This window comes from Lygodium microphyllum, chromosome 5 (assembly GCF_053477565.2).
Source record: "Lygodium microphyllum isolate KBCC chromosome 5, Lygodium_microphyllum_v1.1.10, whole genome shotgun sequence".
NCBI lineage: Eukaryota > Viridiplantae > Streptophyta > Polypodiopsida > Schizaeales > Lygodiaceae > Lygodium > Lygodium microphyllum.
The window spans coordinates 45,202,392-45,218,531 of record NC_141139.1 but is presented as its reverse complement, the minus strand read 5'-3'; the positions used below and the strand labels follow the sequence as shown (position 1 = coordinate 45,218,531).

At 40.5% G+C, this 16,140-nt stretch overlaps 1 protein-coding gene across 4 annotated transcripts in view; it reads right to left on the bottom strand.

Moving 5' to 3' along the window:
- The window catches only part of LOC148035756 (CwfJ-like family protein), a 173,869-nt gene extending 166,330 nt beyond the window's left edge, over positions 1–7,539 (bottom strand). For all 4 annotated transcript variants that reach the window (XM_087677771.1, XM_087677770.1, XM_087677772.1 and 1 more), the window contains exon 1: positions 7,125–7,539. The gene's annotated coding sequence lies outside the window, so the exon portion shown is untranslated. The remainder of the gene's footprint in view (positions 1–7,124) is intronic.
- Positions 7,540–16,140: the final 8,601 nt, after the last annotated feature.

Genomic DNA, 16,140 nt, shown 5'->3' with positions numbered 1-16,140 from the left:
CCAATGACTGGGAATTGGCCCCAAAAGCTGGCAGCAACAGTCCAACACCTCTTTCCAACAGCTCCAAAATGAAAAAACGAGATTTCCCTCTCCCTTCAGCCCTATTTAGCCTTTCCCCCACTTACATGGGAAAGTTTTGCCAAGTGGCAGCTTTCTTAATCCATTTTCAGCAATTTTCAGCCATTTAATTAATTCAGCCCTTAATCCATGCCCAAAAAATTGACCCTGCCCATCCAAAAATTAATTAGCTAGGCCATTTGCAACCCAAAGTGTTCCCATACATTAATTGACCCTTGGACAAGCATTAATCCATTAATTAATGCGTAGTCCCTAGTGTCACCACTGACACTTAATCGCCAATTAATGGTCCTAGGGGCAAACTGACACCAAAATTCACCTAGAATCTAACAAGTGTAACTTGTTACAACTTTTGCCTTTAACACCCATCTTTTTCACAGGTCCTTCAGTCTTCAACTATGAGAAAGTAGCTTGCACCTCACATGTGCAACACATGTGCATCTTTTAATTGCACATTTGATTAATCCTTTAATCAAATGTAAATTAAACATAAGCAAAGCATCAAATTTTCATGTCCTCGTGACAGCTATGCTACCAAGGGAAAACATAAATCCACTAGTAGATCTTCTATCTTACATACTACTAACCCAATGTGCATTTGCGTATCCAAACACATGTACATTCTTACCTACCTCATAAAAAATTTAATAATGTAAAGCGGACTTCACATAACTCAATATGCATCTAACTGCATCCAAATGAGGCTTTCTAGGCATTTGCATAATCTGAAATAGTATAGCTCAAGTCTAGCCTTGTGATAGTCATGTAAATTAGACTCCCTACTATCCTCTTGAACATAGTAGGGTCTTCTATCTCATCCTCAGCATCAGCACTCAACTTCACATTTTGCTCCAATGGTACTGAAAGAAGCTTACATGCTGTCGTACCATACTTGGATAACATATCCAAGCCATATTGCCTTTGGAATAAACATATACCATCATTACATCTAATTACCTCAATACCGAGAAGGTACTTCAGCTCACCCAAATTATTCATCTCAAACTTCTTCTTTGAAAAATCCTTACCTTGCACAATCCCACTGTCACTATTACTTGTAATAATTAAGTCACCCACATAGATGACTATGATAACCAAGCCTACATCTCCCTTTCTCACATAAAGTGAATAGTCAGTATCAAAAACATAAAAGCCAATGTTGACAAGATATTGTTCAATCTTGTCAGACCATGCTCTAGGTGTTTGCTTCAGTCCATAGAGGGCCTTCTTTAACCTACACACATATATGGAATGCTCTAAATCCTCATAACATGTTGCCTGCTCCATGTACACCTCTTCTTATAATTCACCATGCAAGAAGGCATTCTTGACATCCATTTGCTGCAAATTCCAACCTTTGGTTGCTGTCGAAGCAATAACACATCTAACAGTTACCACCCTAGCAACTGCGTTGAATATCTCTTCATAACCTATGTTATATCTTTGAGCATAGCCTTTTGTAACTAGCCTAGTCTTATACCTGCTAACTGAACCATCTACATTATGCTTGCTTTTGTAAATTCAATTTTTACAACCAATAGCTTTATTGCCCTTAAGCAAGGGTACCAAATCGGAAGTCTTATAGACTTCTAATGCAACCATCTTCTCATCCATTGTTGCATCCCAATGAGCACGACCAACATCATTCTCAAAACAAGAGGACTCGACATCCTCAACCATCTTTACCATATAAGCATGATAGTAAGTTGCATAGCCTTCAAAACCAAATCTTTGGACAAGATATCTGACTATTAGACGTGCATACCACTGAATCACTCAATGGAGCCTTTACATTACCATGTGTTTTCTATACACTTAGTGTATTGACTGAAGGAATACCAAGCTCATCATCCAAACTCTCTGAACCACTAGAATCTCCATCAAATCCCAAATGACTAGTAGATGCACCATTACCATTTGACACTTTCTTATTTCCTTTGTCTCTACCTGTAATGCTTGTAGATCCACCTAAAGATGTGGAGCTACTCATGGGAGACTAAGGGCTAACTATTGATGTAGTAGCAAATGATGTTTCTGGCCCACTAAGACTCTGTGATTGTTGTTTTCCTTTCTACACATAAGTAGCATGATCATCATCATTATTATCCAATACATCACCACTAAATACATACTAACTGCTCATCTCATAAAAAATAACATCCATGCTCACTTTAAACTCACCTATGACAGGGTTATAATAATGATATCTTTTTTTCTCTAAATAATATCCAATAAAATACATTTTTTAGCCTTTGGATTAAGCTTTTTTCACACCTCATCTGGCACACGAACATATGCAATACAGCCAAACATCAAACTTCTTACCTATAAAGCATTCTTGGGGGGTCATATCATGAACTGCAACTGTGAAAGTTCTATTCATAATATAGATAACAATATGAATAACTTCAGACCAAAAAAAATTTGGCATTTTCTTTTCATCCAATCAATTGCAGCTGTAGGTTCAGTTCATAATATAGACAGCAGTATAAACAACTTCATACCAAAAATGTTTTGGCTATCCTTTTCAGCCACCATCAATGGCCATGCAGCTTCTATACTATGCCTATTTAGTATTTCTTCTTTCTGCAACCCCATTTTGATGTAGGATATACCTGCAAGTAAACTGTCTCTTTGTCCCAAAAGACCTCAAGAAGCTACTAAACTCATTAGAGAGGTATTGTTCCCCTCCATCTAATCTCAAGTACTTAACTTTCAAGCCTATTTCTATTTCAACAGCAGCCTTGAAAGTTTTGAAATACTCAAATACATCACTCTTTTGTCAATCCTCTCTCTCTCTTCTCTCTGTGTTCACTCTCTCTCAATCTTTGTCCTACGCTTCTGCATTGCTGCAATCTGACAATTGGGAGCTACAACATTGTATTTGTCTGTCATTTTATGTGTTTTAGACACTTTAGATGAAGAGCACATTAGTGCATTTCTTTTTATGCACTTTTGACTATTTTTTAAGGTTTGACCACATTTAGGGTTTCCCTCTTTTTCACCTATATATATAGGCAACCTAGCCTCCCATTCTGATCATCCATCATTGATCCTTCGTGATCAGCCAGCCCTTCTCATTCTCTCATCCCCCTGCTACCGTCTGACACCCAGAGTGACGCGTAGAGCTATGTATTGGGGCTAACTGTTGCAGCCTTGTACCTTCAGCCATTGCAATCACATTGTTCCTTCCCTCTCATGCATTCTCTCTTTCTCTCCTTCTCTCTGTGTTCACTTTCCTCTTCTTGTTGTGCATTCTCACATAGTATCAAAGTCATGCGTGGGAGCCAGAGATCTTGAAGAGGAGCACTCTGTTCGCAGCAGCCCCAATGTCCAACACTCATCTCAGGTGCAAGTGGCCTGTTTTTCAGGCATCAGTGCTAGCAAACCTGTGTTTTACAGTTGGGAGTCTCATTGGCAACAGGCAGCAGTTTATTCGTGCTGGGCGGCTTGTTCAGCAGTGTTTTGTGCAGATTTTGCTCCTGATTTCTGCGTCTGCATTTATTCCAGCAGATCTGCGTTTTGTGCAGGTTTCCTCGCTCAGCTTTGTGTTTCTGGCTTTCAGGCAGTTTCTTGCGCTGGACAGCCTATTACAGGCCTGGGCGACTTCTTCTACAGCACTCAAGCGGACTTTTCCAGGCAGATAGTCCCTTTGTCAGCTGGGCACAACCTAGTGTGTGCTGGGTGGCCTGTTTACAGCAATCAGAGTCTGAATTTTGCATTTGGGCTGTTTCCTCTTTGCTGGGTGGCACCCTTATAGGCTGGGCGGCCTCTATTTGGCAGACAGATTTACTTTTGTTGCTGTGTTTTCTGCTGGACGAACTTTCTCTTTGCTAGGTGGCCTCTTTCTTGGCTGGAAGCCAGGTTTCTGACCTGTTTTGACTGCTTTTATTACAAGCATATCTGCATTTTGCAGATCTGCTCCTTCAGCTAGGCATCGAATCATCACTCGTACCTCAGATGCTCCCCGTCTCCATCAGTCTTTTCTGATTTGTAGGTTGACAGACCTCGTATAGGTGCAAGACATTCCAATTGCAGCATCTTTTTTTTCCTTGCAAGTATTTCTTGAAGGACATTTATGGCCGACGTGTATGCTATGGGGGATTGTGTGGTTCGGGATCCTTGAAACCAACAACCATCTTATTACTTTTTCTCATTATATTCTTCCGGGGCTTCTAGTCCCCAATTGGTATTGATGGCATCTCTTGAGTAGGTGCCGATCCTACCCTCTCTCTCCACATCCAACAAGCTGGATGGGACGACCTACCCTCTATGGTCATGCCGCATGGAGTGTCTCCTCCTCCATGACTGTGACCTTGGGGATTTTGTTTATGTCCCTATTCTTCGACCTACCATGGATTCTCATGATGGTGTGGCTGCAGATTCGGCAGCTTTATTGGATCGGTTGAATGTCGGAGCCCGCTTTTTTCTCTTATTGAGTTGTATAGATTCTGTACTCATGCATGTGAGACATATCCGCATTGTTGCAGAGATTTGGAGGAGATTGGCATCTCTCTTCTGGATCCAAACATTTGGGCATCGCTTATCTCTTGAGTTGAAGCTACAACAGCTCTTTGTTGCGAATTCCCCTGCAATGAGGAATCACATCCACCGGATGGAGAAGATTTGGGATGAGCTTTCATTTCTTGGTTCCAACATTTCTTCAAAGGACCTAGATGTGACTCTTCTCTCACATTTTCCCATAGTCACAAGTGATGGGGGACAAGGATGGTGACGGGGACAGGGACGTGACAGGGACGGCCAAAAATAGGGGACGTGGGATGGGGAACTCGGATGAAATTCAAAATATATTTAAAATTTTAACTTTTTTTTTGCCTTGACTTTGAAATTCAGAATATGCATCATCAAAGTAACATACAAAGGCATAACTTCAACAACTCTAGCCAAGCTTGAAATCAACTTATTACAATATACATCAACTCTCAAAGTGCCTTGAAACAGTCTCAATAGACAAGGCCCTAGTTGTTCGAGGGGCTTGAAACAGTCCCAATAGACAAGGCCACAACACTCCAACAAATCTGAAATAATCTCAATAGACAAGGCCTTGCCAACCTCAAAAGGGACTGTCACCGTCCCCATCCCCGTCATGAGATTAGGCTGAGTGGTTTTCCCCTAAACGGTTCTAAAACAATCTCGATAGACAAGGCCTTGCCAACCTTGAAAAGGACCATGGAAGGGACTATTGAAGAAGAGCAGGACAATGAGGAAGAGGATAAGAATTATGAAGATGATGACAAAAGCCAGAAGGGGGAAGATGATGATAATGATGATGATGTCTTTGTCACAAATACCATCCCGGATCTGTCACAAACAAGCATCCCGTCACATTTTGCATCCCCGTTCCGTCACTTTGTGACAAATGTTAAAGTGACGTCACTTTTGTAAGTGACACGTCTCATCACAAATCCGTTATGGGGATGGCATCCCAAGGGTCCATCTTGCCCTTTACTTGTGACTTTGCATTTTCAAATTTCCGTCACCGACATATGATGTGTTCTACACAAGCCTTCTCACTTCTCATAGCCAGGAGACTCACTTGGGTGGAGCTAGTCCCATTGGTGCTTGAGCAAGATGTGCATCACAGTGAGCTAGATTCTTGCAAAGCCCGTGCACATGGCCGTGCTTATGCGCCTTTATCTACAGGTACAGGACACCCCAAGCAAAAGAAAGGGAAGGGATAGAAGTTGGAGTCATCCTTCCACTCCGATACAAATTTTGTGGGAAAGCGTAGAGGATATCCCACATGTTCTCATTGTGGGACGACCTCACACCCTGAGAAGAAGTGCTAGAGGATATACCCTCACCTTTGTTCAAGAGCAAAGGGTGGATCTACGTCGAAGACTTTGTCTACCTCTACTTTGTCACCTGCTATTACCACCGAATTCATGTTTCTACACATTTATCAGATGGAGGAGCGTTCTTCAACTATCTTGTCTTCTGAGCAACCTTGGCTCATTGACAGTGGTGTCTGGAGTCCTATGACTCCCCAAGGTGATTTGTTACAGGATCTCCATCCGTTCAAGAGTATCATCACTACTAGTGACATTTCTTCGATGCTTGTTAGGAGTGTTGGCACTTTGCCTCTATTGTCTAATCGTCCATTGAGCTCCATTCCAGAGGCCCTACATGTTCCTAACTTGAGCTTCCATCTTCTCTCAGTTTTTGGCCTTCCCAGACTTGAGACTCGCGTTGTCTTCACCGAGCTCACCGTCTATGTTAAGGATTCTTCTATAGGAGCCACTTTTGTGACAAGTTTGCCTAAGAGAGGGCTATCTATGCTCCATCCCCCTTCCCTTGTGCAAGGCCCTCCAAGGCAACTTTTGTGAAGATGAAACTACTCATTTGGATGACTTGAATACTGATTTGGAGCCATTTGTTAAGAATGATGTTAAGGTCGATGATGATTATGTGTCTACATATGATTTGTTTGATGAAATTGATTTGGAGTGCAAAGTTGTGGGAGCATATGCTATGCATGATGCATGTGATGGGGGTTATAGAGACGTTCCTCTTAAGTATGAGGATGTTGAACTAAAGATATTATGAACAAAGAAGTACATTAAACCACTTGGCAAAATCAATGGTAAAAAGGAATGGTCTTGAATGAATCATCCTTTTAAGGTATTTGTAGTGTCATATCTCTAAAATAGCTCATCACTGGAGTCTTTAATCAAGCAGCCGCATCAACATGAAACAAAAAGCCTCAAACAAATAGTGAGGCCTTTTGCCTTCACCAGCAAATGCATTTCCACATGCATGGCTTCTCATTATGCAAGAGGCAAACAACCTCAGCCATCAATGTTGCTAAAAGCTCCACTGCATTGCTAATCTTACAATTAGGAGGCATGCGAGGCCTCCATCTGCATTTGTGCATAGATATTATGTTGCCATTTTAACCAAGGCAATTTTGCATCTTTCATCAAGCCTACTATAGCCAAGCATATATTAAGAACTTTATCCTTCAGAAACAAGCCTATTTTAGTCATGCATACATTAAGAATTTCGTCCCTCAGATCCAATCTTACCTGCGAATCTTGGAATGTGTCCTTTGTCGCGCGATGGAATCACAGCAGCACCGTCCAGCGTAGCTTCTCCACCATTTGACACCGACTGATTAGTGGAGCCCTTATGACTTTCGATCTCCTGAACCTGATGAGACGGTTATACTTTCTTCATGGCAGTCCTGGTTTGCGCTGTAGTTACAGAGAGCTCCTCTGAAGATAATTGAGACGAGCCAAATGGAAAAACAGAGAGTAAGAAGGTGACCCCTCCCGGTAATCCTTGGCAGAGAAAGAGCGCGCGGGGTGAGAGAGCGCGCGCGGGTACCGTTGAGCAAAGAGGAGTTGAGAGTAATAGTGGATTGTGGCACCACGCACGTCGAGAGAGAGAGAGAGAGAGAGAGAGAGAGAGAGCCTGCCGACCTCCGAGAGAGAGTCTGTATCGGTGTGTGAAACCAAAAAACATTAGTTTTCGCAATATTATCATATTAAACAAACGTTATTATAATTAACGTTTAGTAGCTCTAATTAACGTTTATAATAATAAATTTATTATTGTTATAAGGTTTTTTATTGTTAGACTAAGGCTGGTTCCACATTAAGTGATGGACATCCAACCTCTACTCAAAGTGTGGGCATGTAATTTTTGAAACTAGGCACAGAAATGGGCTCAAAGCCTTTCCATACTAAAAAGACACATTTTACTTTTAAAATAGTAAAATTTATTATATTTATAATTTTTTTGATTGGTTGCAAATGCAAAAAAGCGTACCCTTGTCCATGAGTTTAGAAACTGGGTGAGGGAGACTCCCCATCCAAAAATGGGCAGGGAGTTCACTTGTTTAATAACTAAACAATGGGTCATATCCTCTCCAATGTCTAAAGGATTCTGGACGCCCAACCCCTAAAAAAGTATTTTAATTGGTTAATATTTGCAAAGTGAGCATTTGCCATTTGGTGTGTAACTAGCCTAAGGGCGGATTCAAACTAGGATGGATGGCACACACACTAAACCTCGTGTCCAATCATTTATTGTTCACACAAGACACCAACCATCGTGTAAACATGCCTTGTCTTCTTGGTGTAACAGTCTACACGGAAACCCACTATAGGCCATAGGTCTCCACACAGCAGTTCAAAACCCATTTGCAACTCTTTTAAGTGGTTGCATAGCAATGATCTTCTACTCCCTTCCATTCACTGGGTTTGAACTGGCCCTAACATACCCAAATGTCTTTTTAGGGGTGTGCTTCCCCTCCAAATCTTAACCATGGTACAATATAGGCATTGCAAGCCAAGTGAACAATGAACCTTGATCGTCAGGATCCTCCTCCTTGGCCTAATGGAGGGTTCACCCAAGCGTTCAAGAGACAAGAGTCTGAACTACACAATTACTTCGTGTGAACATAAGTATCCCTACCCATGATACATCTTGTAAGGTTTGAATCCATAACCTCTAGGTTGTGAAGCATAATCTCTACCACTACGCCCCATCACTTTGGGGACTTGCTAAAAATGTTATTATCATGAACTTTATCAAGTACTACGGTTTGATTCTTATAATTGATGCCTTTTATAACTAGATAGATATAAACTCATGTTTTATTACATAGGTATTTCTTATCAATTTAATATATTAATTATTGTTATTATTATTGTATTATACACATATCTATTCTATGTTATATATTAAGAGGAGATTTTAAACCTCAACCACATGGCAATAGCATAAGGAGAGAGAGTGATTAGAGAGTTGAGACACGAAGAGAGAGAGTGGTGTAAGATAGAACACTTCATTGCGCAAAAAGAAAGAAGTGTGGTAGTGGATTATGGCAACACACTCACGCACAATGCACACACACACATAGAGAAGAGAGTTATTTATAATTCTACAATAATAATATTTTATTACTATTACTATAACAAAAATGATTTATAATCAATCTTTAATTGTTACAATTAACATTTGTAGTTATAGATATTATTATTATTATTATTATTATTATTATTATCATGATCTTTATCATAAACTAATGTTACTCTTATACTTGTTGTTTGTTATAGCTAAATAGCTATAAATTAATGTTTTATCATAATAAGAATTCATTAGTGATAACATAATTTTAATAAGTGCATTCAAATATTTACTTTGTATCGATAATAAGTTTCTAAGCTGCCTCTTCTTGTTGATTCTTAGAGTCATGAAAGTTTAAAAGATAGCTCTAATCTCTTTGAACCAAGTGCGGTGTTAGCCCACTCTCACCTTTAATTTGTTGCAAAGTGACCCTTCTTAGGCAGGCCTTAGACTGTTGTTAGGGGTGACCATCCCATGTTTCCCCTATGAAGTAGAATTGAAATTTCAATGCCCAATTAAGTCTAGTGTTTCTCGAGGGGAGGGTAGATAATGATGTGCATGGACCTAAGTTTTAGTTGACTACTACACGACTCATATTGGGTTTCAAGGTACCTCATAAAGAGTGGAAGGGAAGTTCACCACAACAATGGCAAGGTTGATCACCATGACTATAAAGAGACTACCACCACAATTGCTTTAAAATGAAAAATCAATACTCTTTTTTGTCAAAACTCTTTTTAGTTGACTACTATAGGACTCATATTGGGTTTCAAGGTACCTCATAATAGAGTGGAAGGGAAGTTCACCACAACAATGGCAAGGTTGATCACTGTGACTATTAGAGACTACCACCACAATTGGTTTAAAATGAAAATCAATGCTCTTTTTTGTCAAAAGTGAAGACATGGCATACAATAACCTCCCTTTCCACATACACACGACCTGCTTTCTTACAAAAAGTATGTGTGATATCTTACATTTGGAGCTTGGATCAATCCACAACTATAGCAAAAGAGGGATCCTACACCTATGAGCCATCAAAACATCCATCTCCACATCCACAACAAGATAGTCTCCATAGCCATACTCGACTCTTCTAAGTGCATGCAAATAACTTGTTGTTTGGTCCAATCTATTTATTTGTGGATACATATCCCTATATCAAAATATTTTCAGATAGTTGGGTCCCTTTCTATTCTTGAATTTCTTGCTTGTAATGTCAACCCCTTTCACATCATAGCTTTGGATAATAGTCTCCACATCAATTTCAAAAGCATAGTTGGATTTGCATGTAAAAATAACACGTTATCACCCCCTACTTTTGATTCTAGATTGATTATTCACACTCAAATTGATTTGCGCCTTTGTTTTGATAATATATTGTCAATTTTGTGTAATATTATGGTCCCTCAACTAGTGAGGAATGAATATTGTGCTAGACTCCCAATCTTGCTTCAATTTTGCCAATTTAAAGTAGGGCATACCAAGCAACATATGGTAGGGTTCACCAACCTCATCCATTCTCAACAACACAAAGTTTACTTTAATTCTAAGACTTGGCACTTCGATGTCAAATGGTTGAAGCCTCCTTGGGTCAGCCATTCCCAATATGGATTGTGAGATTTTTGTTATTAGCTACCTTAATCTTAGATGCAATTATTAGCTAGAAAAGTTGGATCTTGCTTACACTTAATAATCTCGTTAGCCAACACCCTATAGTGTTGTTTGTAAAGTTTTATAATAGAGTTCTACTTGAAGCCTTGAATTGAGTCAAATGTTTGCTTTAGGGTTAATTGTAAAGAGAGGACTTTGTCAAGATTTGAAACAACTCCTTAGAGCCACTCAAATCCTACTTTCCTACACTACTCAACTCGATCATTTAGAATCTTAGCAAACACTACTTCCAAAGATACGGTTGCTAGACATTAAGATCAAACTTGCAAGAATGTTGTGCATGGAATACTCTTTGACTATCAAAGAATTCAAGAAAGCCTTCAAGCTCAATGAATCAAGAACCACATTCTCCTTACCTAGGTGATTCTTCATCTCAAAATCAAATTCTTACAATACCTCTATCCACCTCCTTTCCCCAAATTTGAGGCCAAGTTGGTGAATATATACTTTAGGCTTTTACAATCTATTACCAAAGTGATCTTCTTGTAAAGTAAATGGTGGCACTAAAGCTTCTAGGCATGAATCACCATTAAGGGCTCCAAGCTCTCAGACTAGTCACTGCATTTTCATAACCTTCTAAATAGACTTTGTTGTTTCATGAACCTACACCCAAGTTCAACATCATGAAAACAATGGTAGAGCTGCACACATTCTTAATGAAAGAGTGAACACAAAGAGCAACAATAGCATGCCACCTCCTCCCAAAATAAAAAATACAACAACTTCATCCATGCTTAGAAAATATGTGACAAAAAATGCATGGAGTTAGTATAGTTTCATCACACCCAACAAGCACATAAATAATGCACATGGTAAGCTGGTACACAATTGACACTCACAAAAACATGCAAAAAAACAAACCGCACTGAAATGTTTGATAATGCCCTTACCTTAGAATGTCTATTTGAAACAAAGGAACTTTGAAAGTCAAGAAATAAGATTGCATAGGAAAACTAGAAGAATCTATCCACAAGTAGCTCTTGTAGAAAAGATGGATATGGGTAAGACACTTGTCTCCCAAATGCACAAGTTAGATATGATAACAAAACCCCAAATAATGTAGCTGATGTCTCAGGGTCCTAGGTTCCACACTGTGAAATAATTGACTTGCACCTCACATGTGCAAGTCACATTAGCACATTAAATTAACTTTTAATCAAATGCTAAGCAAAGTTTAAAAAAATCACATCCTCATGACATTAGGGGATGGTGACAGTAAGTTTGGTATCCCTGGTTGCACATGATTGCTTTTTTTGTTGGTTGAAGTAGATAACAAGTAGATTGGAGGGTTTCTCCGAGAAGAATATCTGAATTTTCTCTCTTTAAGCATTCTATCACCTCCTTTAGTCAATTCTCAAATCTCAGCTTATTCAACCATTTGGAGTAGATCTCAGCTAGATTTGGTGGACAATAGAGGGAATTCTGTTGTAAACCCTAAATTTTTGCAAAACTTAGGGTTTTCCAACCACCTCGAGATCCGTGCCATCAATAGAAGGTCTCATACACTGAAATCAACACGTGCAAGTTGTGGATTTGTCAAGGATTTTAGATGTGAGTTGACCCATTGTAAATTTGGGGCAGAATTTGGCCAGTTGGGGTCCAATAGAAGCAAGTCTTGGGTGAAAATCAAGGGGCAATTTGCCCAATTTGTATGTTGGTTGTTGGAATAGCAGAAGGGCTTTTGGATCAGCCAAGGAGATTTGGAATCTTGGCTTGTAATCAATCCATTTGAATATAAAGAGATACCAAGAGAATTTGAAGGTAAAGTGTGCACTTTAGTTTATGTTTATTTATTGATTGCTATAATTAAGTGCTTGATTAGGGAATTACCACCTCTCCATGGTTGGTTTCATACCATATTGAATCTCCTCGATGCTTGCATCAGAATCGATGTCCATGGAGTAAGATGTTGTGCTAAGAAATGCACTTAGCCACTTAAATAGCCCCAAAACATGCTTATTTTAGGCTTATTTTAGCCAAAACCCTAAAATGGGGAGCGGATCAAGAGAGTTAAGTGGGAGAGGATCTAGAACCCTAATTTTCTATAAATAGGCAACCAGCCCTCCACTCTTGTAAAATCTCGTTTTGCAGATTTTAGGTGTTTCAGCTTGTTGCCCACACCCCGCTCGCGGAGGACATCTCAGCCAAAGCTGTCCATTGCTGTCTCCATCAATTGCCGCCTGATTTCCATCCCTCTTCACGCAATTTGGAGTTGATTCTAGTCATGTGATTGTTGTTCCTATGCAAACCTCTTGCCGTACAGCCTGCCACATCATCACAATCCTGTTGCCTACATTTTTAGTCTCTCTCTCACATGCTGCCTACGTTTTTAGTCTTTTTCTCTCTTGCAGGCTATCCTGCCTCTGTTTTTAGTCTTTCTCTCACTTGTTGCTTGCGTTTTTAGTCTCTCTCTCTCCTCACTACCGTATACATTAGATCTAGCTTCTCACTACTGCGTTTGCCGATGTTTAACATTCAGAGGCTACCTTGCTGCGATTTGGGATCTGTTCGGAGTATGACACACTCTCCAACTCATTCCCCTGCCCTAATCCTTGAGATACAGGAGTTCGAGGTACAGAATTCATTCACTGCATAGTGTGTTTGCTAGATGAGCATCGTATATCCAATAATCATATCACTTCATTCATTCACTATGTTCATTGTCTCTGAGTTACCCTAACTCTAACTGTGTTCTTTTATCAATCTGTGCTTTGTCGTACGATTTCTGTTTATGTTTCTGTGTTAGGGTATTTCTTTACATTGTATCAGAGTCTGGTACTCTCTGAGAAACCTAGGCCTTTGATCTCAAAGCTCTACATAGGAGGCAAGAACAATAGTAGGTTCAAATGACTTTGAACACAGCAACACCGATTCATTCTCTAGAATCAACTATGCTGAGAACCGAGCCAAAGTGGGCTGATCAGCTTGCTCCACAAAGTTCCGATATGGTGAAAGACAAATTTGATTACATGGAAGAAAATCTAGACAAGTTAACCTCTGAAGAATACAAACTGATCATAGCTTATCGACGAAAGAAGATTGAGGAGCTCGATCGAAGAATTGCCCTTCAAGAAAAGCTTCTAAATGAAGGTATGCATGGATTTCTCTCTTCAGATGTTGCCCATAAATTTGATGGTATTACAGGGCCGTCGAGACCTCCATCAAGGACGGGGCCCCCTCTTGGAGAACAAGACCCGGGGTATGTTCATTTCTTTTATCCTCTTTCCTCCACTTCAATGCAAGGTACTTTAGATTCGTCTTTTATTCCTTCTTCTTTATCTCTTCTGCTTTGCAATATTCTGGTAGAGATCCTATGAAAGAAAGAGTCCAATCTGTTAACTATGGAAAAGGTCCTCTTGAGGACCAATTCTTGTATATTAACACACATCGTGGGGATTATAAGAAAAAGTCAAGTACCTCTTCTTCTAACCTTCCTTCTTTTCAGTCTACTTCACAAAATCAGAATGAATTTGGTGTTCCTTTTTCTTCATTGCATGGTGCATCATCATCTTCACACTTTCATTTCCAATCATTAAATGTTAAAAACGAACAAAATGCATTTGCACCTCACACACCTCATTTTCAAAACCCACCCATCCCACAACATTCATCCGTTGCTTCTCCACTTCCATTCACTTTTCCATTTCAGACACCTTATGTTGCACCACACATCACATCAAGGGGCTACGGAAACATAGGCACATTCTTTAGGACCTCATCCTTACCTCTACCAGGTGGTGTTTCACCTACTTCACACACACTTTCGAGATCATTGCAGCTTGGGTATCCCCCTAGTCTCTCCCGGGTGTGGATCAATTGACTCCATAGTTTGCCTCCATGGCTTTACCTAATGGACTTTCTGGTCATACTATTGTGCCCCAGCCTCACTTTGGACCGGGCTTCCTTGTTCCAATGCCTCCACCTACACCAGCACCTTATGGAAACATTCATGTTCCAGTGCCTCCACCTCAATTGGCACTCATTGGACACTCACAACCTACTTCTACCTACCCATCTTTTCCCTGTCCTCGTTCTTATCAGACACATCCACTTCCACCATTTTACCCTCCACAATCTTATCCCCCACATCCATCTTACCCTACCTACTCGACACCTCATGGTTCTAGCTCATCTTCTGCCAAACATGCATTTAATGACAAGACTCATTTTAACGAGTCAAACTTTACAACTTAGTTGAACTTGATGAGACATGTCCTTAACTCCCAGAACCTATGGAATCTTGTGTTGAAACCCCAACCCAATCCCGCATTTGTTCCATACGAGGTTGTCCCACTCATGGAAGGCTAAAAATGCCTCCGCTATTGTCAAGCTGATGCAGGGCTTATTGCCTGAGTTTCATTCTTAGCTTTAGCATTTTGACTTAGCGTCAGAGCGATAGGCACACTTGACTGACCGCTATGTGGCTCGGGATAGGACCCATTGTATTAATCTTGACCATGAGCTTTAGCTTTTCAAAATCATTGACTGGGATGACTTAAAGTCAAGTTGGCTAAGTATCGGCGTCTCCTCACTGAATTCTCCACTACGGGGACTCCTAAGTCCTCTAACGATCAGGTCACATTGTTCCTACACAAACTCCCCATGAAATACTTCAATTTTGTGGAAGGCATAGTTTCAAAACCTACCATGCCTACATTCTATGAATTTGAGTGTCAACTGTTGCGTTATGCACAGTTGTTCAATCAGTTTCATTCGAATTCCTCTTTAGAGGGGGCTCTTGTTGCTCATTCTCAAAAAGGGCAACAAGGGAAGGGCCAACAAAACCAAACCTCCACTCAAAATCAAACTCAAAAGCAAAATCAATCCAGGGACTCAAAAGTAACATCCCAATCCATCAAACTTGGGTGGCAGAATGTACCTACAAAGAATAGGTATTGTCAACATTGTCAAGAGGTTGGTTGGCCATTTTGACGACTAGTGTCAATCAAAGGCAAGAGGCACAGCACCAAAACCTAAGTCTCAAACCCCCGCCCCTCAGTTGGGTATCCCCCAGCACGGGAAGCACAATAATGGCAAGGAGTAGTTTAAAGGTGAGACCCACATTGCCACCGCACAGCCATCTCAGTCGACAATGCTCTCAACTCCAGAGGGCTTGTCTGACTGGTTTGTAGAGGCCCACATCGTCTCCATAGAGACATCAGATGCAAGTCTTGTCCATATCTGTGAGTTGCCTCCCGATGAGGTTATTGCAGAGGCCCACTCGACACAGCCAAGCACTTCAGCTCCTCTTTGGATTGTGGACAGTGGAGCTACACATCACATGACTCCTATAGAGGATATCTTTCATACCCGAGTCCCTACAGTCGGGCGGGTCCGCGTAGGAAACAACTCCTTGGTCAAGATTCGAGCACAAGGTTATGTTAGTTTTGCCACTAAAAAGGGTCTAGATCTGGCTACGCTGGACAATATATATATCATATCCCACATCTTGGGGTGAACTTGTTATCTGTTCAGCAGCTTTGCCAGTAGGGGGGAGCTGTTTTCTTTACAATG